The sequence below is a fragment of the Adiantum capillus-veneris genome, chromosome 13, assembly GCF_014529385.1.
Source record: "Adiantum capillus-veneris isolate H3 chromosome 13, ASM1452938v2, whole genome shotgun sequence".
Classification (NCBI taxonomy): domain Eukaryota; kingdom Viridiplantae; phylum Streptophyta; class Polypodiopsida; order Polypodiales; family Pteridaceae; genus Adiantum; species Adiantum capillus-veneris.
In genome coordinates, this window is record NC_140943.1 from 55851397 (window position 1) to 55878254 (window position 26858).

The 26858-nt window shown below is 45.9% G+C and overlaps 1 protein-coding gene and 1 pseudogene across 6 annotated transcripts in view; both read left to right on the forward strand.

Moving 5' to 3' along the window:
* Window positions 1–26858, forward strand: part of LOC147444038 (uncharacterized) — a 162676-nt gene that overhangs the window by 28500 nt on the left and 107318 nt on the right. The window lies entirely within an intron of this gene.
* On the forward strand, window positions 3805–23547 carry LOC147444039 (uncharacterized; annotated as a pseudogene).

The following is a 26858-nucleotide window of genomic DNA, read 5'->3' on the forward strand; positions in this document are numbered from 1 at the left end:
ATGGGCTTTCTCTGGCAAGGTGAAGGTGCAGATTGTGAGTACCGGCATTGTATTGAATTCAAGCAATATAAAGAAACGCCGAAAGGGGCGCCAAGGTTTGGGGCCAGTGCTCTCTTGGGGTGGAACTTCGCCACTCCTCATCTCGTGTGTCATGCACTCTCTATCTCTTTCAGTTCAATTGTTATTTGAAGTGCTTAAAGTTATTCAATCTGTTCTTTTCCGTTGGCTTGTGGTGCCCATCCCCGTTACAGTGGTATTAGAGCTTCAAGCGTGTGCTTTTCTGAAAGCATACCGGTCCTACCAAAGAGCAGACTGAGCGGATGGTGCTTCCAAAGTTTACTGGAAATTTTACTAAAGAAGTTTTGTATAATTTTACTAAAGAAGCTTCGTGTCCCGACCTCGGACTTATTAGCCACTCCCACCCTTACTCCATTGCGCATCGGGCGCGCTCCTGTCTTCATCGCTCTGTGTTACAAGGCATAAGCCATAAAGATCACTTGCTTGAGAAGGATCAAGGATTTTTTAAGCCGCTGTTTTTCTCAGAGGCAGTGCCATGTAGTGGTGGATGTCTATAGCTACCAAGCTGCACACTCCAAGAACTTGGCAAGCTTTCAAGATTTTTTTTGCCCGAAGTTATATGCCTTCAGACATCTTTCTTCAGAGTGTAGCTTCTAGCAGAGTGGGGTATCCTCAAATGCTTGCCATGGAAACCCTGACAGATTACAACTTGAAATTTTTGGACATCTCGCAATAGGTGTCTCTTCTCGAGCTGATAACCTTCGAGGTCCAGTGTGATTGCTATGTCTTGGGGCTACCATCACCGCCACACGAACACTGTTTGTCGAGGCTTCTTTCGACCATTGAAGAGCTTATGGACCATGCTGCGGGAGAAATCTAACCCTAATTTGGGTGCAGGTTTCAGGATGGAAGCATTGTCAACTTTCGAGCTTGATTGATGTCGAAAATGCTTTTTCAGTTTGAATTAGCACTTTTCTTATGTTTATTTGAGAACTTGTTTGGTGGTCGTCTTTGGAATTCGTTTAAAATGGATGGTATCTGTTTTGAATCTGTCTTTGTGCCAATTTGAATTGTTTGACTCTTTAATACTGGTTTCAATGCTCTGTGATTTACTTCCGGGTGGAGTAGAAAGAAATGCTGTTTTGTTATTGTTTGAACCTCGAAACAACGCAAATGGGATGTCTGGGGAGCGCTTTGTTGTATGCTTGAAAACCTCCAAATGACGTAGACGAGATGTCTGGGGAGCGTTTGGTTGTATGCTTGAACCTCCAAACGACGCAAGCTGCGGTTTGGGGGGTGTTTGGTTGTAAAAGGCCTCTATATCTCCCAGCCCAGACCTTTTAGGTTATGCGGGAGGAGTGATGAGGGAGTCGTTGAACAGCTCATGGCGCGGTCTGGATGGTTATTTGCGGGGGGAGTGTTCATCGTCGACTTTATGCTTCTATGTCTTTTAACATGCATATGTGAGCATTTGTGTTGCATTGTGATGTGTCAACCACTGAATACTCCGTATGGGATGAGATTTTTCTGGGAAACCAACTACTCAGGATATCAAGAGCTCCAATCTGGAATGAGACTCCTTATTGGATGAGAATTTTTTGAGAACCAAACGACCTAGGATATCAAGAGCTCCAATCTGGAATGAGAAACTGATCGTCTCTTGGATTGTCCCTTAGAATGACCCTCGAAATTTTTTGAGCTAACTTGAGTTGTTTTGCAGATATGCTGTAATCGCAGATGATTACTTTCTTTCAAGAAGGGGGGATGTCACAAATCGCAGCAGCAGAAGTAGAAGCGGCACAAGAAGTTTTACCAACTTGCAAAGTCTTGCCGAGTGGCCTTTTTCTAAAGAGGAGTTCCCGCCGATGGGGCCCAAGCGACCTAAAGATAAAGCAAACCCACACACAGATACAAAAGAATGCGTGGAGAAGTGATACGTGGCAGGATTGTACGGCAGTCCCGGATTTCACGCTGACAGTGTTGATGTGGCAGCTGTTCGGATTCCCGTAAAATGTGCTAGCTGATTTCAGCGCCACCTTTTGAAAACCAGATGCTTTTGAGTTCGAAGCTTTTCATGTAAATTGCTTTTCATAGGCTAAGGGCCTTTAAATATGTGCCGTGGGCTCGTTCTCTGGCACTCTTGCGGGTGAAGGTGCAGAGCGCGAGTACCGACATTGTACTAAGTTCAAGCGATATAAAGAAATATCGAAAGGGGCACCAAGGTTGGTTGTCAGTGCTCTCTTAAGGTGGAACTTTGCCACTCCTCGTCTCGTGTGTCATGCACTCGCTATCTCTTTCATTTCAGTTGTTATTTGAAGTGCTTAAAGTTGTTCAATTTGTTCTTTTCCGTTGGCACGTGGTGCCTGTCTCCGTTATAGAAGACGCGTGGGTTACTCAAACTATTGCCTGTGCTTGATAAACCTTGGAGGAGTATTTCTATGGATTTTATTATGGATCTCAGATGGAAATGATGCGATCTGGACCATTCTGGACAGATTTAGCAAGCAAGCTCACTTTATTCTAGTTGGGAAAACGATCAAGGCAGATCATATGGCTAGGGTTTTTCTAGCACAGATTTTCAAGCGTCATAGGATGCCCAACCTTGCATGACATGAGATTTTTGGTGTTCCTTGTTTGATAACCTTGGCATGCAGTTGAATTTTTCTTCTGCATACCCTGAACTATTTTCTTTTTTTTTTTCTGAGTAATTGCGATTATTGAAATCAGGATATTTAAATGGGTGCACTTGAATTATCAAAGTTAGGAATTGTAGATCTACTGGAATTGATAAAAGCCATTAGGAATGGACAACACAGATGTGTCATATGATGGGTGACAACAAGCATGGTGAAGGAGTCGTTTTGAAAGATTGGTGGGAGAGACCCGGAAATGGGTATTCCGAATGCGTCACATGATGGGTGACAGGAGCATTGGATAGGGAATATTCCATTGGTCTGGGGGGAAATCCGAACCGGATAATGGATTATGCGTAAAGGCATAGGGACAAGAATAAAGATGGGTTCTAAGAAGCTTTTTCTGAAAAGTAGGATATTGTTAAGTGCTTTGTGGGAAAGCAAATACTTTCTTGCGAGGAAATCTAGAGAGGCTTCGCACCACCCTCCTTGACAAGAGACGCTTTCCGTGGAGCAAGCGGCCCAAGCAACAAAGGATTTGTGGGAGACAAATGGCGTCTCTCTCCTTGTAGATGGATGGAGCGACACCGGCAAGCGGTCCATCCACGGAGTGGTGGCCTACTCTCGGGGGGAGATGTACTTTGTGGAGTCACATGATGCATCCGACAATGGCAAGGCCGGGGAGATGCTTGCTGCGGAGTGGACAAGCACCATAGAGATTACCGGCCCGGAGAATGTCCTTTGTATGGTTGCAAATGGAGAGGTGTCAAATAGGGCAGCCGGGGCTATCATTGAGGGCATGTATCCCAACATCGCATTGCCTCAATAAGCTCCCCAAGGACATAGGGAGCTTGTCATGAATTTCACCCACCATTGGTGATGCCTCTCAAATTGTTTCCTTTGTGCTCAACCATAAAAAATTGCACCATGAGTTCTTAAAGAGGAGCCACTTGTCCTTGCTCAAATATTCAGAGACAAGATTTGCACTCGATTGGCTTATGCTAGGCCGCTTGTCTACATGTGGCGGAGATGGGGCCTCTTTCTCAGTGATGAGTTCCAGGCCATGCCGGAGTCTACATCAGCAAGAGGATTGAAATGCCGAGAATGGACCGACGACGCCGCTTGGTGGGAGGAGGTGAAGACTCTTGAGGCCATGGTCAAGCCTATTCTACACCTACTTCGAGTTGTGGATTGCTTGCAGCCATGCATCGGCAAAGTCTACGAAGCCATGGATTGGATGATAGAGACACTTGAGAAGCTTGTGCCTGACTTTGTTCAGTATGCCAAGCTTCATTGCTTGTGTGAGTCGAGATGGAATGGATACTACTCTCCACTTCATGCAGCAGCTTATGTGCTTGACCCTTAGTTTCAGGGAAGGCGTCAAGAAACCGACAAGGAGGTCAGCAAAGGATTGCGGCTTGCATTGAAGCGCCTTGAGCCTAGCCGTGACACTAGGCGCAAGATTAGAGACGAGCTACTCAACTACAGGCAAAAGAAGGGCTCCTATGGATGTGTAGATGCACAGGTTGATCGCAACAAGATTGGCTCGGTTTTGTGGTGGGAGGACTATGGAGGAGATGGCCCACATTTGCAACGCTTGGCTGTTCGTGTCCTTAGCCAAGCATGTACCACTAGTTGCTTGGAGCAACTATGGAGTGTGTACAACCACATTGCTTCTAAGAAGAGAAATCGCCTTGGGGTCCAGAGGGCCAATGATTTGGTGTTTGTGAGCGCTAACTTGTGCATGCTTGCCAAAGAGCGTCACATGCACAAGGCAGATCCCTTCACTGAGTGGGAGATGGCACAAGAAAATCCATCTATGGCCGAGACACTTTTGGAGGAGCTAGAGGAGGACTTCGAGCCTCAATGCGAGCCTCGTGAGGCCTCATATGTCGCTGATGACCTCGACTACGACGACGATATGGAGTTTCAGCAGGCGAGCACTTCTTGAGTTTGATGATCATTGATCACTCTCGAGTCTAGAGTCTACTCCTCTACAGTCTACCTACTACCTAGCCCTTTGTACTTTTTGTTATCCTTGAGGCTTGTCCTAAGTCCTTTTTGAGCCCTTGTGGCATGCACTTTTCATTTTGTATCCATCGATGTTTTATTAGCACATTTACGCCTATATGATTTGTGCTCTTTGGTCTATTTAGTGTAAATTTGTGGTCAAAGTGATGCTCTATGTGTGTGGCATGTGTGTAGGTCAAAAAATGGCAAAAAAACTCTGTTTTTTTTTTGCCGTTCCGATCCCCGTCCCTGTTTCTTGATTTTTTCCGTCCGCGTCCTCGTTCCCGTCCCTGTTCACGACCCCGACCCGCCGTCCCATGTAACTATGCTTAGTTAGCAACTTATGACGACGAGGAAAGGCGACATCCAAATCAGCCTATCTGCTTTGACGACTTGGCACTATTTGAACAACCATCTCTCCCACTCCTTGGAGATATCCATCAATCTGGAAGAGGCATTGGGTCATTACTGGTCCGTACATATCTTTGGTAGCTCACCCGGTTCACGCCATTTGTATCTCCTTAGCAATCGGGAGGCATTAGTATGGAGCTCAAGGGTTTCAATCCGGGACAACCTTTGTAGGAGTTTGCATGCATCGTGAACCTATAGTTGCAGCAATATCTGTTGCAAAGAGTAGGATGCATCCCACCTTCCATCATCCGGCAATCTAGTAGAACCCCAAGAGGAGCCTGTATCTTTGAAAATTTACTCGGTGGTTTTCGAAGACATCATATAGAGTACTTGCCACAGTTTGTAGAATCCAAAGGACTTACCATCGTCATCAGCCATTTGAGGTTGTTCTCGTCAATCTTGCCCCATAGGGGCAGCATAGGCTTGTTGGTAACCTTTGTGGACATCAGCTTTGGCACAACCATCCATCTCCTCTCTGAGCATCCGTCCAGTTTGCGTATTGGTTCACACCATTTGAGTTGGGGCAGCAAAGGTTCTTGTTTGCCGCTACCCGAAAAGGGCATCATTGATCCACATTGCAGCCAATTGTTTGCGAGTATTTGCATCATGACCATCCTCCATGTCACTTGGACATTCCCATATCACGCGGAGGAACCTCTCTCTGCGAAGTAGCCATGGTGGACATCATCTAGGAGGCCATTTATTTAAGACAATCTTGTGGCATGCATGGAGTTTGACACCAATATCTCACCTTATGCAGAAGGGGATGTCACGTGCACATGGCTCTATGTGCCACGTGGGCATGTTGCTTCTACGTCTTTAGAGCCAAGGTTTGTCCACAGAGTATAAGGGATTTAGTACTGGCTTGTTTGCAAGATGTGCTTGTCCATATTGAAACCCCTCTTTTATAAATGGTTAGTACATGTGTTATGGGTGTTTCTACACTTTGGTGAGCATCGGAAAGATTAGCATGTAGATTTGTAGCAGGGCTATAGTGTCATGGGTGCAGGACAGACAATTAGTTCAGTAGTTGCAGTTGGGCTTGAGTTCACACTGGGCGGACTCTCGCCTGGGCAGTGACACGTGGAAGTGTTACGATGGTGGTCCAGTGGACACTGTGGCCAGATCAACACCACCTGATAGGCTTAGCTGGATTGGGATATCTGCCAGATGTTGGTGACTCTTAGGAGATACATATGAGTGGTTGGTTCCAGTCGTCAGTACGCATGATTATCTACTTTTGTGTGGTCAGTCATCTAGAGTCTCTCATCAGGGTTGTACACATCACGTCTGCACCATCCCTGCACAGTTGAGTTTCGACACTCCCACTGTACCTATGAGATCTGGGCTGGAGCTGAGTGTGCTGCCATGCCAGAGTCTGTATTGGTTTCTTTGAGTTTGTCGATGTTCGTGCTGTTCATGATCTGCTGACTCGTATTATTGTTACTCTGCTCTGTTGTTCTTTGTCTGCTGTGTTTTCATCCTGTGGAGTGAGATATCACGCACATAGCACTGAGGAGCACCCACTATAGAGGGCACAACACATTATCTCTGCTACAAGAATAGAGCAAGGAGAACGTGTCAATCTATTTTCAATGTCAAATGCATCACCGGCTAGTGAGATACAATGGAAATAGTACCAGAAACTCCATATATGCACATTGCATATACTAGAGCAAGGAGAACGTGTCAATCTATTTCCAATGTCAAATGCATCACCGGCTAGTGAGATACAGTGGAAATAGTACCAGAAACTCCATATATGCACATTGCATATACTAGATGGTAACTACTTACTGGATGGGCAGCCAAGGTGGCTTCTGGAACTTGAGGCCATCTTACCCCCCCCCATAGAGAACACCCTACTCTCATGCATTTGTGCACATTATCAAGGCACCCCTTGCATATGCTCTCCCGGCCTTTTAGAGTGACTCCCCCACTCCAGTAGCGTATTGGTGCCGGATCGCAGCCCTCCTCTGAGGCTAGCATTTTCAGCCTTGGTGTGATCAGATCTGCAGCAGCCCATCACCCTCATTCCTTAGGCTCCCCACTAGCCTTGGTGTTGAGCCCTATTACTGCCCCATCTTTGCCATTTTTCAGCTGCATCATTGTAACCCTGCTCTAATGTCATATCTGCTGCGTTTTTGTGTCTTAAATGTGTGTTTTTGCAGCTGGAATTCAGCCCTTGAATTCTTTTACATTGGGTGTGAAAATCAGCCCTCAATCTATGCCGTGGTGCCCATTCGCAACCCACATTGAGTTGGATCTCATTGTTGCATCAAATCAGCCCAAAGGTGCTTCATCTTGAAGAGTTTAGAGCAGCTACATCATCCATAGAGTCGAATAGAGTCTTGCAGTGAGGGATTGCATATGTATACATTCCATTTACACAATCTAAAGCTAACACCACATCCGTTACAATATGGGGGGCCCTTGAGAGGATTGGTTGGGACCCCATCGGTGCATCTTCTCCTCTCTCTCTCTCTCTCTCTCTCTCTCTCTCTCTCTCTCTCTCTCTCTTAACCCAGGTCTAGAAAGAGCTTACACTTGGGATCATCACATATAAGCAATCTCGGATTGCTCTTCGGCGTATAGTACGTCGCAAGAAAAGGGCATTTTTAGCCAAACTGGAGAAGGATTTATATCAGCTCTTCTTGAGTCAGGACTCACATGAGGCTTGGCGTTTATCTCCGACGATTACTTCTCCTGAGATTTGGGGTCAATATGTAACATCATTATATATGGTATCTAGACAGCCTCCATTACCAGATCCGCTAGAGCCATGCCCTGCTACTAGTACTTTCTTTACTATGGAAATGGTGAAAAAAGCCATTGATAAGATGAAGACAAGAAGAGCATATGATCATGATGGTTTAGTAGCAGAACATCTGATCCATGCCAGGGATCTACTTTCAGAAGTCCTTGCTCGTCTGTTTAATCGGGTCATGTGTGAAGGATTACCTGAATCTTGGAAATTATCTACTATCGTACCTATTTTCAAGTCAGGGGATCCTATGATACCCGGGAACTACCGTACGATTATGGTAGGTCACACATTGACCCGACTGTACGCATCCATTCTTGAACAAAAATTGAGTAGATGGACAGAGAATGAGGGCATAAGGGCAACAGGACAAGCTGGATTTAGGAGGGGTTATTCCACTTTAGATCATATTCTTACGCTCAGAGCCATTATTGAGGAAGGAAGAGCAAGCAGGAGAAGGATGTATTGTTGGTTTGTGGATTTTCGGAAAGCTTTTGATACAGTACCAAGGGCCAGATTGATGCGCAGGATGCAAGAGTTAGGGGTCCCCAAAGAGATTATTTGGGGGTCATGGCCTTATACGGGTCAGTAACAAATTATGTACGTACTCCAGAAGGGGATTCCGACATTGTTCATTCCACCGTTGGAGTAAAGCAGGGATGCCCACTGTCCCCTACTTTATTTGGTATGTACATAGATGAGGTATCAGATTACATTGATAGATAGGGTGACAGAGGTGCTCAACTTGCAAGGTCATGGATCCCTTTGTTGTTGTATGCAGATGATATTGTATTGATAGCAGAATCACCGGATGGAATGCAGAGGCAGCTAGATGCATTACATAAATTCGCGGAGGACAGTGGACTGTCGGTTAACTTGGGTAAAACCAAAGTTATGGTGTTTTAACACCACACCGTAGTGGGTTAGGAGATCGGCACCTACATTTGCATATGGCCAGGATACAGTAGAGTACACAGATGCATACACATACCTTGGTGTGGTATTTGCAGGACCGAAGTTTTCTCTTAAGAAAGCAGCGGATGCTAGATTGTCCAGAGCCTCTGCGGCCTTGGGAGGGTTGGAGAGGATGTGTTCACAAGTGCAGTTTCAGGAACCACGAACAAAACTTTGGCTCTCTGATACTGTGGTGGCTTCGGCTATGCTTTATGGGGTCCAGATTTGGGGACCATCTGTGGATCAGGATAATTGGAAGTCAATGGAGAGACCTTCTGTATCTATGATTTCTCGAATGATTAGAGCCAAGGCCTCCGTACCACACGCGATTACCCGAGCGGAACTAGCTGCCCCTTCGATAGAAATTGAAGCTCTTACCAGATCAGTGTCCTTTATACATGGTTTGTGGGATACAAATAATTGCCAATATACTAGACTGGCTCTCGAATCCTCTCGACAATTAGCAATGAAAGGGGATACATCATGCTGGTATGCGCAAATGTCCTCGTGGTTTTAGAGACACGGGTTCAGTATGGAAAGATTACCCCCCTTCCAATACTCTCTTGAGGCTCCATCACTGGCAATTACACGAACGGAGATTAATAAAATCATCCGTCAGGATCTTATACAGTTGGATACTAAGAGGACATGGGTAGACCCTACACAAGAATTGGGCACGAAGATGGCCGACTACAAAGAAAACTTCCTACAGCTATCTGAAGATGGATTTGTGATTCGCCCGAGCTACATGGATACCCACCTGTCTCATGGTTTGAGATGTGCTATTGGTCAGATTCGTACATCCTCACACCAGCTGGAAATTGAATTTGGCAGATTTAGGGGAATCCCACCTGAGAGCAGAATTTGCAAGTTATGCGGAATGGAGCCGGAGACAGAATTACACTACATATGCCATTGCACCGTATACTATGAGATACGTGGGCGTTTCCATTGCCTATTTAAAGAAGGCTTTGGACCTCTAGATAGAGTCATGAAATACCAAGATCAAAGATGCTTAGGCTTTGTATCTACTGTAACTACATCGGCACAGGGATAATCTAATGAGAAGACAAAGAGCACTACAGCATCAGAGGCAGATCACAGGTTTCTTCGGATCGAGAGAAGCAGGAGTGGAAGGAGAAGCAAGAGGCCAGCAGCCAGCACAAAGGAGTACCCACACTCATACCAAAGGCACCCTCATTGACAGGGCGATTGGGCTTAGGAAATCGAGACGACCACGACCGAGATGCAGAAGTACACTTCACCGGAGGAGACTACAACAAAGGATTAGAAGCATTCTAGCCAGACACCCAGAATGCTCCTAAGAAGTTTATTTAATACTTTGTATTTAGTTTTTCACATTTATTTTCACATTTTCACAATTTTCACACTTAGTACTTTAGTACTAAGGTACCCAGACATTGTAACAGATTCACCACTTTTGTAGCGGTTTGATCTCATAGGTCATTCTGGCCTTTTGAAGACGTTAATATAACATTTTATTTCATTTCATTTCTCTCTCTCTCTCAAGTCTCTAAAAGGAACTATCAATAACATTCATTTACACACGGTTGACACAAAGGTTTGTGATAGTATTTTTTCCCCTTAAGAAAAAGATCCTTCCATTAGTTAAGAAAACTGCCCAATGGGCTACAATCTGCCCTTGCCAGAGAGGCCACATTAACATGTGGGGAGACTCTCCCAATTAAAAAACAAGATATGTACAAATGGCTACTTCAGGAGATGGGAGGAGGAAACAGCCACACTGATGGACGGTACTGCCATGTAGACGCACCATGGATCATGGTGAAGAAGGGACCTGGACGCCAAAGTTGCAAGAAGGCATCTCAGCGCTTTCGCATGTGGTCGAAGCTGCCCTGGAGGCTCTCAGATTGGCCTCCGAGTGAACCAGTGTCAGGCCGCAAATGAGCTCCCAACACCACTCTCTATCTTTGTTCCACTCCTGAGTGACCAACTCGGTGGCTAGTTGGAGTGTAGGCCGGCCTTCCTCTATCACAATCATCTTGCTAACTTAACCCATCTCAAAACGACGTGCTGAGCCCGTGAGTGTGGACCAAGTTGCAGCACCCCAAGTGTATTGGCTGGCTGTAGAAAGTGTGGGCATCAGCCAAAGAATACAATGCCAAACCTGTTGTGCCATGGGTCTCAAGTGGGTGGTCACAGGCGGGACATATTGTCGAGAGGGCACTATGCACCAACCGGCTCCTGACTGCAGTAGCTCGATGTGCCACTAGGCACTGGAACATGGTGACTTGTCCTGGCCGCTCGCTGTCCCATAAACACTCCCAAACGCCTGCCAATTTCCTTAAAGAGTGAGTCTTGGTTGGTTTTCGGCGAGGACACAGAGCACAGGAACTTGGAATTACACTAAGGATGACAAAGCGAATGACACTAGGGAAGAGGGTTCCTCTTCATTGGACAGATATGCTGTTCCTCCTCCAGTGTTCGATCGTGGTGAAAGTTCACGGCCACCCTTGTCTGTACCTTTTGTTGATTTGAATGCTCCACAAGGTCGAGGGTTTACGATTGGGTAACTAGACGAGGATGTGTTCAGGATATAGTTGGTTGCTGCTGTGAATTTTTTTTCTCGGTTGGTGCATAATCCTAGGGTTTTGGCCACCAGTGTCACAACAGGTAAGGCTACTTTCTCACGCAGGAAAGCCCGTTGAGGCTTAAGCCCAGGTCTCTTATGTGTCCCAGCAAGGTAGGCATCACTCGCATGCTGCGGAGTTAGTTGGGGCTCTAAGACAAATTCCTTCTATCCATGAAGAGGTGGTTAGGATGCCATTTTTACAGACTTTACTAGTTCAGGCAGCCACCTTTCAGAGTCCAAATGTTGGTTTGAACGGATAGGGAGTTAATTTTGAGGCTATGTATCAGTTTTTTCCACCACCTACGGTACATCCTGGGTATTTCGTGGGTGGATCTGTGTTTAAAAGCAGGGCTAGTTATGCGCCTGGAAACCAACAGTACATGCAAGGAACAATCTTTGGGGGTATACAGGGCATGATGCCAAACCCCATGTATGGTAACATTGGCCTTCAACAAGGGTTTTAGTGCAATTAGGGCGAGTTTGGGTGGTGTAGGCCACTTTTGGTATGGCTGGTTTTTTCAACCAGCTGCCAAATATGGCACCAGGGAACCAAAATGCTAATGGCGAAGGGGCATAGATGATCCCCACCACTGTACCCATGTTGTAGACACTTCTCTATGATAATTTGGGAGTGCTAGAAAAGCCCAAACCATACAAAGAAGGTGGTGTTGCTGTGAAGTTTGATACTTTCAACGGATTTGAGGACAAGACGAAGACTCTTACTTTCCCACAGCAATTTGATACGGCTTATGCAGGGGAGGATTTTACATAGGCCTCTAAGGTCAAGAAAGCTGTCACTTTCTTGAAAGATAGTGCGCATTCATGGTGGACAACTTTGTTGATGCAAGGACAAGCACCCGCCACATGGGTTTACTTCAAGCAGATGTTTGCATCTGCATGGCTGTCAAATGAATTTGAAGCCGATGTCATGACGGATTGGCACCAACTCAATGCGGCTTCTTGCAAGAGCTTAGATGAGTACAATCGGAGGTTGTGTCAAGCGTTGCCCTCAGTAACGTCCTGTAGGTTTGTCCCACTAACATAGCAGATTGAGAAGTATTCTTGTGGGTTGCCTAAAGGGCTTAGAAATTACTGTATAAAGAATAAAGTGGCCACCCTTACTCGGCTTATGGAAATTGCCAACACTGGTCATGCCTTGTTGAAGGGAGAAGACAATGGATTCTAGGGCAACGTGAAATGGGGTCGGTCAAAGAAAAATTCAGCAAAGAGGTCCTTTGCAAAAGCGACTCCTAAAGCTTCCCAGGAGTCAAGAAAGGCAAAGAAGGATAAAGACTCAGCCGAGTCTTCTAGAGGACATGCCAAAATAAAGAAAAGTTAAGGAAAAAGTTGCTCGACGGTATTTGGTGAAGTTTAGGAACTATCCACCTATAAATGCAAAGTGGATGGAAGAGTGTGAACTGCTAGAGTCACCGAATGTATTGCAGCTTTATCTTGAAGCTTTTGGTTTACAACCCATGTATTCTCCAACTCAGATCACTTTAAAGAGCGAAGGAAAAAGGTGCTCAAAAGAGGGGTGATGATAGAGCTAGCACTTCACATGTACATAAGGATTCAGTGCAATAGAAGTGTACATTGTTTGACAAAAGTAATTCATTTGTACAGACGTTTGGTAATCTTTCTTGCGGATACATGTTATGATAAAAGGGTGCTAACCACACTAAATCATCTCTGGCATGTATAGGACGCATGCAATCGAGGATGTTTGCGATTTCAAGAGGGGGGTATGTCACGAGACTGTGACAATCATTGTATATATTTGTTGGTTTCTTTCCCTTGATTTTTATTTAATTTTTGGGACCCTCTTGTTGAAATCACAAATGCCTGGACATTGTGTGGCCCGTGTGAAATGGCCGTTAACCGAGAGTTTCACTTGCAGGAGTCAAGGCCAGGCAGCCACGAGATGGTTGGGCCGATCGGCACTGGAATCCGACTAGTAAGGAAGTGGCTAGGCTCAGTTAAAGTCATTTGGGCCCCTTGGCAGGACTTTATAAGTTGGTGGGTACTAGGAATTAAACCAATAGGAGCAAGCTAGACACATGGCAATAGGAGAACAACCTGCAGGTCACCTCACACTCCAGAGTCTCTGTTCCCAAGAGGGGGCGCCCAAAAGTGAGGGCTGATTTTTAACATTGTGCTCTAGAGTGTGTGTGTGTGTGTGAGTAGTGGGTGTAAGTGATCAAAGCTTTAATGGAAAGCTTGCCTTCTCCCTTGTCTCATGTAGCGCGATGATTTGTTGTCGCGCATCTCTCTCCCCTTTGCACATATGGTAATGCCCCTCTAGTTGGGCTTCTCAGATGACCATGTAGAGTTCTAGGGTTTTTATGCGCGTTTGCCAAGGCAAGAGCCTTTTATTCAGGAATCGGATTAGCTAATTGCTAATCCCCTATAGGTACGCACAATTCCATCGCAAAGGATTGCGAAAACGGTTACTTTTTTCACATGAGAACTCGTCGAAATCAAAAGGGAATTGTCCCATTGCGTGCGGGAGCTACTAAGATACGCGTAGACGTGTTTGCTCCGCTCAAAATGATGCGAAACAGAAAATTACAGCCTGCTGTGTTTTTTTGCATGTTTAGGGTTTTGCACCTAAACTGCAAGATATCGTCAGGGGAGCCTCGGGAAAGCCTTGGGTGCTTGTGTAGGACAATTTAGAGAGGTTTCCTGCGAGGAATCTCGTCTAATTCAAAAGGCAGGTGACCCTATAGGTGTGGGAGCTCGGGGGCTATCCACAGGAGTGATTGGCACGCAAATTGGAGTGCAAAACAGAGAATTATAGCTTGCTGTAATTTTTTGCAGTTTAAGGGTTTTGGCCGGTTTTGATGCCTACGGGTCCTAGGAGCTTCAGGGAAGCTAGGGAATCACTGAACAGATGTTTTGGTGCAAATTAGAGGCCAAAAACAGAGACTTCAACGTGCTGTAATTTCTTGCCATGTTTTGTAAATTGCTCTAAAGTGCGTGGAAAGTGATTGTTTACTTGGGATTTTGGCCGTGGAGACTTCTACTATGGTTATGTTGCCGAAATTGGGTTAGAGTAGGGGAAATTCAACCCGATAAAAGTGGAACAACTTGTAGAAGTTGAAACCGGCCCGTAGGGCAGTAGGCGTTGGCTTTCACCCGAAATTCTTTACTTTAAACACACACATAGAGCACTTTGCAAAGGGAACCTGCGACGGGAATTAACACTTAAACACACACATGGCTCGGAAGCTAGAATGCTCCGAGCAGATGCCGACAACCTGTAGGCCCCAAGAGTGGCGCCCCTTTCGGTATTTCTTTATACTTTGAGAGGGTAAATTACAAAGTAGAGTCCTGGGAATCCTTTACTTGTATCCCACTAGATACTACCTGATTTGGCCAAATTTCGGCAACATAATAGCCCCAAACCTCGCGCGAAATCAATTCCCCTGTTGGATCTCACTTGCATTGGCGTAAACCCTCTGATTCCTGCCCAAAAACAGTAAATTCAGGTCGCTGTATTTACTGGTTTTTGCCCTGTTTCAAGCCCTAAACAGTCCCCGATCTGTTCTCCGCCAGTGGGGCACGATTCCCAAAGGTTTTGGCGTCCGTATGGCTGAAAAACAGTCAATTTTCTGCGCGTACACAGCGCTGAATTTGCACTTGAACGGTGAGGTTATGACCCTCACCGGTGCCTGCTTTGGAGTAGCAGCTAGCTACCCCTGTTCCTGCTCAAGGCCCTGTTCCTGCTCAAGGAGGCTCTTGCCTCAACACAAAAGCATGAAACCAGACAGATGTACATCAGTCAAATGAAGAGCCCTCTTGTGGGGCATCACATAACTGCACGTAGGGGAGAGAGAGAGCAGTGTGTAGCGTGCAGGGCATCACTCCTAGCACCACACTGTACATGAGAGGGAAAGAAAGCACTCCATAGCTCTTAACCTGTGACAAAAACCAAATGAAGCCTCCGCCCAGCTTAAAATTCAGCGCCCAATTTTCTGTAAGAGGCAAGTCCATGAAAAATTGCCACTTGGCGCATTTACAAGCATTTGTCCGTTTCGGGGTTGCCGCCTAAAAATCTCCCGATTGGTTGCTCAGTTGACTTTGCGGCAGAGTTGTAAAATGTTCCCCTAGTCATACCGGAGGTAATGACGCGAACACATTTCACTTCCCAAAATAGCAGTTTCCTAATTTTTAGGAAATGATTCCGTTGGGCTCCCAATGGTCTTCTGACCATCTATCCTCTTTTGGACCGCATCCAAAAGTGCAATGTGGCCCAACTATCGGATACTTTTTGTTGGTAGTCCCACCTTGACTTTATGCCTTTATTGAGTTCACTTTCTTGTATCCGCCAACTTGCTAAGTGCGACGGGGGGACCTAGATGATCTTGCTCTGAGCCTAGACATCCTCTTACTTTACGAATTCTAGTGCCGACCACTACCCATCTGCTGGTGAAACTACCGTTCACATTGGCCATACAATGTCCGACCGTTTGCTACTTCAAAAAGAGGGTCTCAAAAATAAAACAAAACCCATTAGAAAGAAACCAACAACTAAAGTTAGCAGTTGCTACGTCCTCGTGACATAGTTAACAATTGCCACGTCCCCATGACAGAAGTTTACAGTTTTTTCCCAAGTGTAGTAAGAATAAAGAAATACTGAAAGGGGCACCGGTCTTTGGGGCCAACAAGGTGTCGTTGTTTGCTTGGAAGCACTCGAGCTGTCATTTCCATCTATTACACTGAATTCATATGTACATTTGATGTCTAGCTCTATCATTACCCCTCCTTTGCACACGTTGGGTTGGGGCATAGGTAGGTTGTAACCCAAAGGCTTCAAGGTAAAGCTGCAGTACATTTGGTGACTGACAGTTCATGCTCTTCCCTCCACTTTGCATCCATAGGCGGATAGTTCTTGAACTTCACCAAATAACGTCTTGCAACCTGTCCTTTAACTTTTCTGTCCTTATGTGCCAAAACTTGTTCAGGTACCAAGATCTCATCAAGTTTCTCAACTTCTGACTGATCCTCATCTGGCATATCTTCTGGCACATCACCCACGAAGGGTCTTAGAAGACTCACGTGAAACGCATTATGAATCTTCCATGCATCAGGCAATTTCAGCCTGTAACCCACATCGCTGATCTTGTCAAGCACTTGAAAAGGCCCATAGTAAGGCATACTGAGCTTAGGAAACAGCTGTTCCTTGCCCTTCATTTTTTTTAACCTTGCCTTTCTGAACCTTAACAGAACTCAATCACCAGGTGATAACAGCAATTCACGACCGTGACGATTAGCAGCCTTTTTCTGTTTTGCCCGAGTCTTCTCCAAGGCAACTTTAATTTTCTTGTACATTTCATCCATGTTCTCAACATATCGATCTGCCTCAAAGATCTTGTCCTTTGTATGCAAAATGGGAGGAAACTTTTTGTCGTCTTCAACAATCTTAAAAGGTGCTTTGCCCGTAGACGAATGCGCTGTATTATTGTACGCATGTTCAAGCGTAAGCAAATACTGTTCCCACTTGCCCTTATTATCTGACACATAGCATTTCAGCAGATCTAATACAATAGAATTAGCCTCTTCTGACTGTCCATCAGTTTGTGGATGAAACGAAAACGAGAACTTGAGCGTAGTGCGCATGTTCTCAAACCAGAACAAACTGGTCATGTGAGGATCACGATCACTGATAATCGATTGTGGCATACCATGGTACTCAAACACATTGTACATGAATAAGTGTGCGATCTGATCAGATTTTAGTTTCTTCTTGACAGGGATAAAATGGGCCTGCTTGTTGAACCTGCAGATAATGGTCCATATACCATCATTCCCTATTGGCGTTCTTGGAAGATCAAAGATAATGTCCATAGCAATGCTTTCCCATGGCTTATCCGGAATCAGCAGTGGTTGTAACAACCCTGGTGCCTTTTGCCTGTCAAACTTGACCTTTTGGCAAATTATGCATGCTCGCACAAAGGCATCCACATCTCTCCTCAAGGTAGGCCAATAGAAGAATGTCTCTACCGCTTTAACTGTCGCATCAATGCCACGATGTCCTGCATATGGTGGGACATGACTCTCTTCCATGACCTTATGTCGCAGTGGCCTAGTGACACAAAGTCTGCCATGCATCATCATAAAACCATCTCTGAGGATGTAGTGCTCATGATGTTGCCCCTCTTGTAACTGTTCAAATCTTCATCAGGAGTATACTGTTCCTTCATGTCATCTAGCTCATGATGATCAGGAATTGATACAGTTGAAATTTGTGGCTTTCTTGATAACGCATTAGCCACAACATTCTTCTTGCCTTCCACATGCATAATCTGGAAGTGGAACGTGGAAAGAATGTTTGCCCATCGCATATGCTTTTTGGATAACTTTAACTGTGTCAAGAAGTATCGCAAGGTCTGATGATCTTATTTGGACAACAAAATCAACACCTAAGAGGTAGTGCTTCCAGCTAGAAAGCGCATGAATCATGGCCAAGAGCTCTTTCTCATAGACTTGCATAGTTCTCTCTGGCCCTTGCAAAATTTGGCTTTCATAAGCTACTACCCGTCCGTCTTGCATTAGCACTGCACTGATGCTACTGCCACATGCGTCAAACTGAACCGCAAATGACTTCCTGAGATCTGACAAAACAATTACTAGATCTGAAGTCAACTTTTCCTTTACGAGACTAAAAGCTGAAATCTCTTTTTGGGTCCGTCTGGAAGTGACCTCTTTCTTTTGCAAAGCGTGAAGAGGCGATGCCATCTCTGCAAAATTTCTGATAAACCTTCTATAGTAGGAACACAATCCCAAGAAGCTTTTGACATCGTGCACAATCTTCAAGTCTGGCCATGTCTTAATAGCTTCGACCTTTGCGGGATCCATTCTGACACCATCTTTTGAGACTATGTGGCTAAGAAAGTGGATCTCTTCCAAGAAGAATTCACTTTTCTTAGGATTGACAAGTAGCCTGTGACTGCGCAGCTCTTCGAACACAATGGTCAAGTGATGCCCATGCTCCTCTTCATTCTTCGAATACACTATCATGTCATCGTAGAACATCCCAACAAACTGTTGATGCGAGTCGAAAATCCGGTCCGGTCCATCATTCTGTTGAACGTGGCAGGAGCATTTGTTAGCCCAAACGGCATCACTAGAAACTCATAAAGACCAAATGTCGTTCTAAACGCAGTCTTGTGCACATCCTCTGGCTTTATACGAATCTGATGGTACCCACTCTTAAGGTCTATCCATTTGAAAATTGCAGCACCCTCTAAACGATCGAGAATATCATCAATTCGAGGAATAGGAAACCTATTCTTGATGGTATTCTTATTCAACGTATGGTAATCAATACACATGCGCCATGAGCCATCCTTCTTCTACACTAGGAGCACTGGGGAGCAAAAGGGTGAAGAACTAGGCTGAATCATCCCCTTCTCTAATAACTCCTCAACCTGGCCCATAATCTCTTTCTGCTGCGCCGCACTAACCCTGTAGGGAGGTATATTTGGTGGGCTACACCTTGGCACCAAATCTATCCGATGGTCCTCAGGTCTCTCTGGCGGCAATTGCGACGGTAATGAATCATAAAAACAATCACTAAACTTTTGCAAAAATGCTGACTTTTCTTTATCTAATACAGATAAATTTTGACTGATCACTATCTGAGACATCACGTGCAAAAATCAAGTACACTGAAAGATGATTCTTTATTACAGAAGTGATAGCAGAAGCAGATACAATAGAGACTGACTCTCCTTTAAGCTTTACGTCCAAGATGTGAGTTTTGCCCCTATGTTGTACAATGATCTTTTTGTTGTAGGCATCCAAGACTCCATGCACTCAGAACATCCACGGGATCCCCAACAAGGCGTCACATGCTTCCAGCGGCATGATGTAGAACTCTTCTGTATCTACATACGACTGAATATGCAGACGCAACTTTCCAATGATGGGAGTAACACACCCTGAGTGGCGAGGACATGCCAACCTTGCCTGTGCTGTGTACCCCATCTCTTCAACTCTGATGCCTAGCTTCATAGCTAACTCTGGTGAGATAAAGTTGGCTTTGGCACCTGGATCAAAGAAGATGAGTGCCGTCTGATCCATAACTTTACCCCTAGTCGTGCATAACTCACTAGCATCTGTACTGGGCCTGTCACCCACCATGTCTGGCACCAAACCTGCCGTGGGTTTAGGCTTCTTGCCTTTCTGGTCCTCTTTATCATCTGAGTCAGCAGGTCTTTTCCTTTGTGGACAATTGGTAGCAAAGTGACCAAGCTGCTCGCATATAAAGCATTTGTTTTCAGCCATTAGGACCTTCTTTTCCTCGAGCGACTTGGGCACAAAAGGCTTTCTTTTCTGTTTCTTTGCCTGCGCTCCAGAAGTCCCAGCTGAATCCTTGTCTTTGGTGGCCTTTTCCGACCCCTGTGACGCATCAGGAGCCGTTTTCACAAAGGGCTTCTTCGCTGAATTTTTCTTTTGTTGCCCTCCTTTCTCGTTGCTCGAAAACCCACTGTCCTCTCCTTTCAACAAGGCAAGACCAGTGTTAGCAACTTCCATTAGCTGAGTGAGGGTGGGTACTCTGTTCTTGGTATAGTAATCGCGAAGCCCTGTAGGCAGCCCACGACAATAGTTCTCTATCTGCTCTGTCAAGGGTACAAATCTGTAGGAGGTCATTGAGAGTAATGCTTTACAAAACCTCCTATTGTACTCCAGCAAGCTCTTACATGAAGCTGAAGTAAGCTGGTGCCAATCTGTCATGACGTCGGCTTCAAATTCATTTGACAGCCAAGCAGATGCGAACATTTGCTTGAAGTAAACCCAAGTGGCGGGTGCCTGTCCTTGCATTAACAATGTCGTCCACCATGTGAGCGCATTGCCTTTTAAGAAAGTGGCAGCTTTCCTGACCTTAGAAGCCTGTGTGAAATTCCCTCCTGCATAAGCTGTTCAAAGTGTTGGAGGAAAGTGAGAGCCTTTGTCTTATCCTCGAAGCCACTAAAGGTACTGAACTTTACAGCTGCACCACCTTCTTTGTGAGATTTTGGCTTCTCCAGTGCCTCCAAGTTGTCATAAGGAATGGTCTGCAACATGGGCACTGTGGTAGGCATGATCGGCACATCTTGGCCATTCACATTTTGCGTCAGAGGTGCGATATCTGGCTGCTGTCCAAAAAAACCAGCCATGCCAAAATGACCCTGTGGCACCCCAAACTGGCCGTGGTTGCTCTGAAAACCTTGATGCATGCCCATACTACCATACATGGGGTGTGGCATCATGTCTTGCATACCCCCAAGCACTGTCCCTGGCATGTACGGCTGACTTCCAGGTGCATAACCAGCCATACTTTCGAACAATGATCGACCCCCGAAATACCCAGGATGTACCGTGGGTGGTGGAAAAACTGGGTGCATTGCCTGGTAACCAGTTCTCTATCCATTCAAGACAGCATGCTCGCTCTGAAAGGTGGTGGGCTGAATTGGCATAACTTGTGGAATAGGCGTTGTAGCCACCTGTTCAAGCACAGGAGGAACTTGTTTTGGAGCCCCTGACTCCGCAACATGCGAGTGTTCGCTTTTGTGCTGAGTCGCATGAAGTACTTGGGCTTGAGCCTCAACAAGCTCTGTACGCGGTGTAGGTTGCCTATTTTGCTGTTGCACTGGTGGTGCTTGCAAGAACTCCATAAACCTTGGATTCTGCACCAGCTGCGAAAAGACATTCACCGTGACAAGTAACTGAGTCCTGAACTCATCATCCTTAAGTTGCCCAGTGATAAAGCCATGTACTACTGGAGGGACATTCACATTGACAGGAGGTACAGTCTGACGTGGCCGTGAACTCTCGCCAATCTTGAAGACCATTGGAATTTCCTGTCTATCCTTTGAAGAGGAACCCTCTTCCATAATGCCCTTCCCTCTGTCGGCCATAGTGTAATCCCGCGTTCATGCACTTTGTGTCTTTACCCAAAACAACCTAGACTCACTCTTTGAGGAAAAAGTGATTGCTATCCCGGCAATGGAACCTTGAAACCGGCCAGTAGGGCGGTAGACGTTGGCTTTTACCCAAAATTCTTTACTTTAGACACACACACACACAGAGCACTTTGCAAATGGAACCTGCGACGGGAATTAACACTTAAACACACACACGGCTCGGAAGCTAGAAGCCCGTGTCGGTATTTCTTTATACTCTGAGAGGGTAAATTACAAAGTAGAGTCTTGGGAATCCTTTACCTGTATCTCGCTAAATACTACCTGATTTGGCCAAATTTCGGCAACATAACAGCGCGCGAAATCAATTCCCCTGCTGGATCTCACTTGCACTGGCGTAAACCCTCTGATTCCTGCCCAAAAACAGTAAATTCAGGTCGTTGTATTTACTGGTTTTTGCCCCGTTTCCAGCCCTAAACAGTCCTTGATCTGTTCTCTGCCAGTGGGGCACGATTCCCAAAGGTTCTAGCGTCCGTATGGCTGAAAAACAGTCAATTTTCTGCGCGTACACAGCGCTGAATTTGCACCTGTACGGTGAGGTTATGACCCTCACCGGTGCCTGCTTTGGAGTAGCAGCTAGCTACCCCTGTTCCTGCTCAAGAAGGCTCTTGCCTCAGCACAAATGCATGAAACCACACAGCTGTACATCAGTCAAATGAAGAGCCCTCTTGTGGGGCATCACATAACCGCACGTAGGGGAGAGAGAGAGCAGTGTGTAGCGTGCAGGGCATCACTCCTAGCACCACACTGTACATGAGAGGGAAAGAAAGCACTCCACAGCTCTTACCTGTGACAAAAACCAAATGAAGCCTCCTCCCAGCTTAAAATTCAGCGCCCAATTTTCTGTAAGAGGCAAGTCCATGAAAAATTTGCCCGTTTCGGGGTTGCCGCCTAAAAATCTCCCGACTGGTTGCTCAGTTGACTTCGCGGCAAAGTTGTAAAATGTTCCCCTAGTCATACTGGAGGTAATGACGCGAACACATTTCACTTCGCAAAATAGCAGTTCCCTAATTTTTAGGAAATGATTCCGTTGGGCTCCCAATGGTCTTCTGACCATCTATCCTCTTTTGGACCGCATCCAAAAGTGCAACGTGGCCCAACTGTCGGATACTTTCTATTGGTAGTCCCACCTTCACTTTATGCCTTTATTGAGTTCACTTCCTAGTATCCACCAACTTGCTAAGTGCGACGGGGGGACCTACATGATCTTGCTCTGAGCCTAGACATCCTCTTACTATACGAATTCCAGTGCCGACCACTACCCATATGCGGGTGAAACTACCTTTCACATTGGCCATACAATGTCCGATCGTTTGCTACTTCAAAAAGAGGGTCCAAAAATAAAACAAAACCCACTGGAAAGAAACCAACAACTAAAGTTAGTAGTTGTCACGTCCCCGTGACAGAAGTTTACAGGTTTTTCCCAAGTGTAGTAAGATTAAAGAAATACTGAAAGGGTTGCCGGTCTTTGGGGCCAACAGGGTGTCGCTGTTTGCTTGGAAGCACTCGAGCTGCCAAGCCGTGCTTTGTTTTGAAGTGTTGAATTTCAATTAGAACGTGAAGTTACTTTGTGTCATAAAGCTAAAGAGTGTAAAGATAGGGTGAAAGCTAAAATCTACCGTCCTATGGGTCGGTTTCAACACACGCTAGCTAGGTTCTATGCATCTATTCTTGAGCAATAACAGAGTAGATGGGTAGAGAGAGCACGCATTCGGGCATCAGGCCAGGTAGGGTTTAGGAGGGGTTTTTCTACTCTTGATCATATATTTGACACTCAAAGCTGTTATTGAGGAAAGCAGATCACATGGTAGGAGGATTTACTGTATCTTTGTGGATTTTGTCAAAGCATTTGATACGGTTCCCAAAGCTCGACTGATGCAAAGGCTATAGGAGATGGGAGCACCCACAGAGCTGATCTAGGGATTCATGGCTTTATACACGGCAATCGTGGGGCAGGTTCGTACTCCCGAGGGGTTATATGAGAATATTCACTCCACTGTTGGAGCGAAACAGGGATGCCCACTCTCCCCTACATTGTTTGTTTTGTATGTAGGTGAGGTTTCAGACTACATTGAGAGGAGAGGCGATAGGGTTGCACAGCTAGCAGGCACTTGGATCTCGTTACTATTGTATGCAGATGATATTGTGTTGATCCCAGATTCGCCAGAGGGGATGTAGTGACACTTGGATGCATTGCACACTTTTGCTAGTGATAACATCTTGTCGGTGAACCTTGGCAAGACCAAAGTTATGGTGTTCAACACCACACCATAGTGGGCCAAGTGTTCCTCACCGACCTTCAGAAATGGTCGACAGACGGTTAAGTATACAAAGGCATACACTTACCTGGGAGCGGTCTTTAGTGGTCCAAAGTTCTCCTTAAGGAGAGAAGCAGAGACTAGACTAACAAGAGCATACGTAGCTTTGGGGAGCATGGAGAGGATGTGTTTGCAGATTCATTTGCAAAAACCTTGAACAAAGCTTTGGCTATTTGACAATTGGTTACTTTAGCTATGCTTTATGGGGTGCAGATATGGGTACCATCAGTAGACCATCATAGCCGAGCTAGTAGTACTGATGGATGGAGATGTATGGAGAGGCCTGTGGCCTCTATGATCTCCTGGATGATTAGGGCCAAGGCCTCTGTACCACATGAGATTATTTGTGCAGAGCTTGCTGCTCCATAGAGGCACTTACTAGATCCATCTCTTTTATACACAGTATTTGGGATCTTCCCAGAGATAGATATGCTCGCCTAGATTTGGAGTCTTCTTGACAGCGTGCTCACAAGGAGACACATCTTGTTGGTATGCAAAGATGACATCATGGTTTCAGCTACATGGATTTAGTATGGAAAAATGTCACGTGACACATCCAATCCCATGTGTCCGTGGACAAGCTACAGCATGACCAGGGTTCAGTTCAGTCAAGTCAGTCTAGAATAGGAAGTGATGTGGCACTTTTGTGAGTGTTCGTAGACCGTGCATGTCCAAACACTTAGATTAGATGCATATGCACACAGCATGACCATCAGATTCCAGTCAGATCCCATTTGTAGCATTTTTACAATGGATAGACCTATTTTCCTATTTTTGACATTTTTCACTTATTATTCTTCAGTGACTTTTGTTGGAAAGTAGGTAGGGCAATTTTGCTAAGTTTGTATATATAGAAACCTAGCGCTAGCACTTTTTGGCAGAAGAGGTAGCAAGAGCAGTAGCACTCGCTCAACATGCAACTTCTGAGCAGAACCCCTAAGAGGCCTAGCGTTTTTGCATCACAGCAGAAGGCTGGCGTTTTTGGACCAGATCAGCCAGCGTTTTTGCATGGCAACAACCTGGCGACGGAACAACCGCAGATCAGCCCCAGCGTTAGCAGATTCCCACCGCAGGAAGATTTTCAGCCCTAGCGTTTTTGCATCAGCTTGAGACCATCAACGTTTTGCAGATCTTCGCGACAAGATCTCAGTTAGCATCAGCGTTTTCAGTTTTCAGCAGTCAGTACCCGTAGTAGAACCCCCGAACCTCGCAGATCTCACCTTCCCACAGCAGATCCTCGTCGCATGGTAAGATCTCGCGAAGTTTACAAATTCAGCCCGAAAAACGCAGATTTCAGCATCTGCGTTTTCAGCGCGTCGTCGTCGCATCGTCGTCATCGACATAGAGTCAGAATTCAGCAGATAAAGATTTGCAGATTTCAGCCCTTAGCATATTCAGATTCACGTCGTCCTCATCGTCGTCGACATCGTCGGCAAGACCAAGCATTGTAGAGATTTGTGCAATCATAAGTAGACCGCTCTTGCCATAGAGAGTGGGGCCTTCGGAGGAGGGTATGACAACATTCTGGTGTCGTATTCTCTTCTCTCTCTATCTCTCAGTCTCAACACCTTCATTCACAGTGTCCATTCACTTAGTTTGTGTCCATTGCACTCTCTCACTAAAGGAACGGAAGGCTCTCCCTTCCGTAAGTAAAAGGAACCCTTGAGCACAGTTCGGAGCACTCTTCTTGAGCAAAGTTCAACATTCACTTCCGCTGCACCTAACAAAAAACTACCCCCTTTCCAATGCACCCTCTTTGTTCCTCACACGGACCGAGATTACTTGGAGGACATGGATAGAGCCGACATGAGAGCTTGGCACCCAGATGGCTTTCTATAGAGAGCATCTTCTCCAGCTCACGGAGGATGGATATGTGATTAGACCTGCCTATGTGGACACTGATTTATCCCATGGGATACTATGTGCTATTGGTCAAATGCGCACATCATCACATGAGCTAGAGATTGAGGCTGACAGATTTAGGAGAGTACCATCAGAGATCAGGATTTGCTAGTTGTGTTATATAGAGCCAGAGACGGAGTTACATCACATGTTCTGTACACTATGAGATATGAGGCCACTTTCACAGTTCATTCAGAGAGGGCTTTGGACCATTGGCTAGAGTCATGAGATATCAGGATCAAAGATGCCTCGAGTTGTTTTTGCTTGAGCTTCGCAGACACAAGGAGAGTCTCTTGAGAAGATTAGATAGTGGGAGACATTCACAGAAGGAGATCATTGACTTCTTTAGAGCAGAGACTCGGTAGTCAGATGAGCAAGCTCCACAATAGATTTCAGAGTCCACCTATACCAGAGGTATATTGACTGACAGAGCCATTGGGCTTGGGAGAGCTAGATGCCCACGTCTATGGGGGCCACCATGACATCGACAGAGGCTCCATCAGAGGATCACAACTATTCTAGCATGACATGGGTGATACCCGATACTTATATTTACAAAGGCGGACATTGACTGATGCAGTACATCCTCAGATAGCGCCCGATGCCTGACATCCTTTGACACTGATGTTCATTTTAGTTTTTTTTTTTGCAAGAAAAAGATCCTTCCATTGGTTAATAAAATACCCAAAAGGCTACAACCAACCTCTGCTAGAGAGGGCTACATCAGAAAAATGGGGATACTCTCCCAGTGAGGAGATAAAGTATGTACAATGAAGGCTAAATCACGAGATGGGAGGAGGAAACAACCACTCTAGTGGCTGGCAGTGCCATCTATGCACGCCCTGAACCATGGTGAAGAAAGGCCGTAGGCGCCGAAGTTGCAAGAAAGCCTTGGTGAGTGGTGCGTGGCTACGTCAGAGGGTGGAGTATTCGGGATGGGCCATTTGCAAACAGATGGGCCATTTAGCGAAGGCCTGTCCTCACAGGAGATCTCGACCCGCATCGCATGCTCAGTCCCCCAAGGTTGAACATGCCCAACAAACAGGTACCCACGACACACTCTGGCACTTCGATAGAGGCTAGCGACCAACCAATTGATGCCTGGCAGCAGATGCGCACCGTCAACAGGGAAGGACTCGCCACACCGCCCAAGAGTCCTTTGAGGAGCCTCCCTCCACCTTAGCTTCATCGTCGCCAGCCCCTCCCCTGAGGGCGTCACAAACTGGCAGCACAGAGCGAGGCTCCCTCGCCTGCAGCACTTTAGTGGTA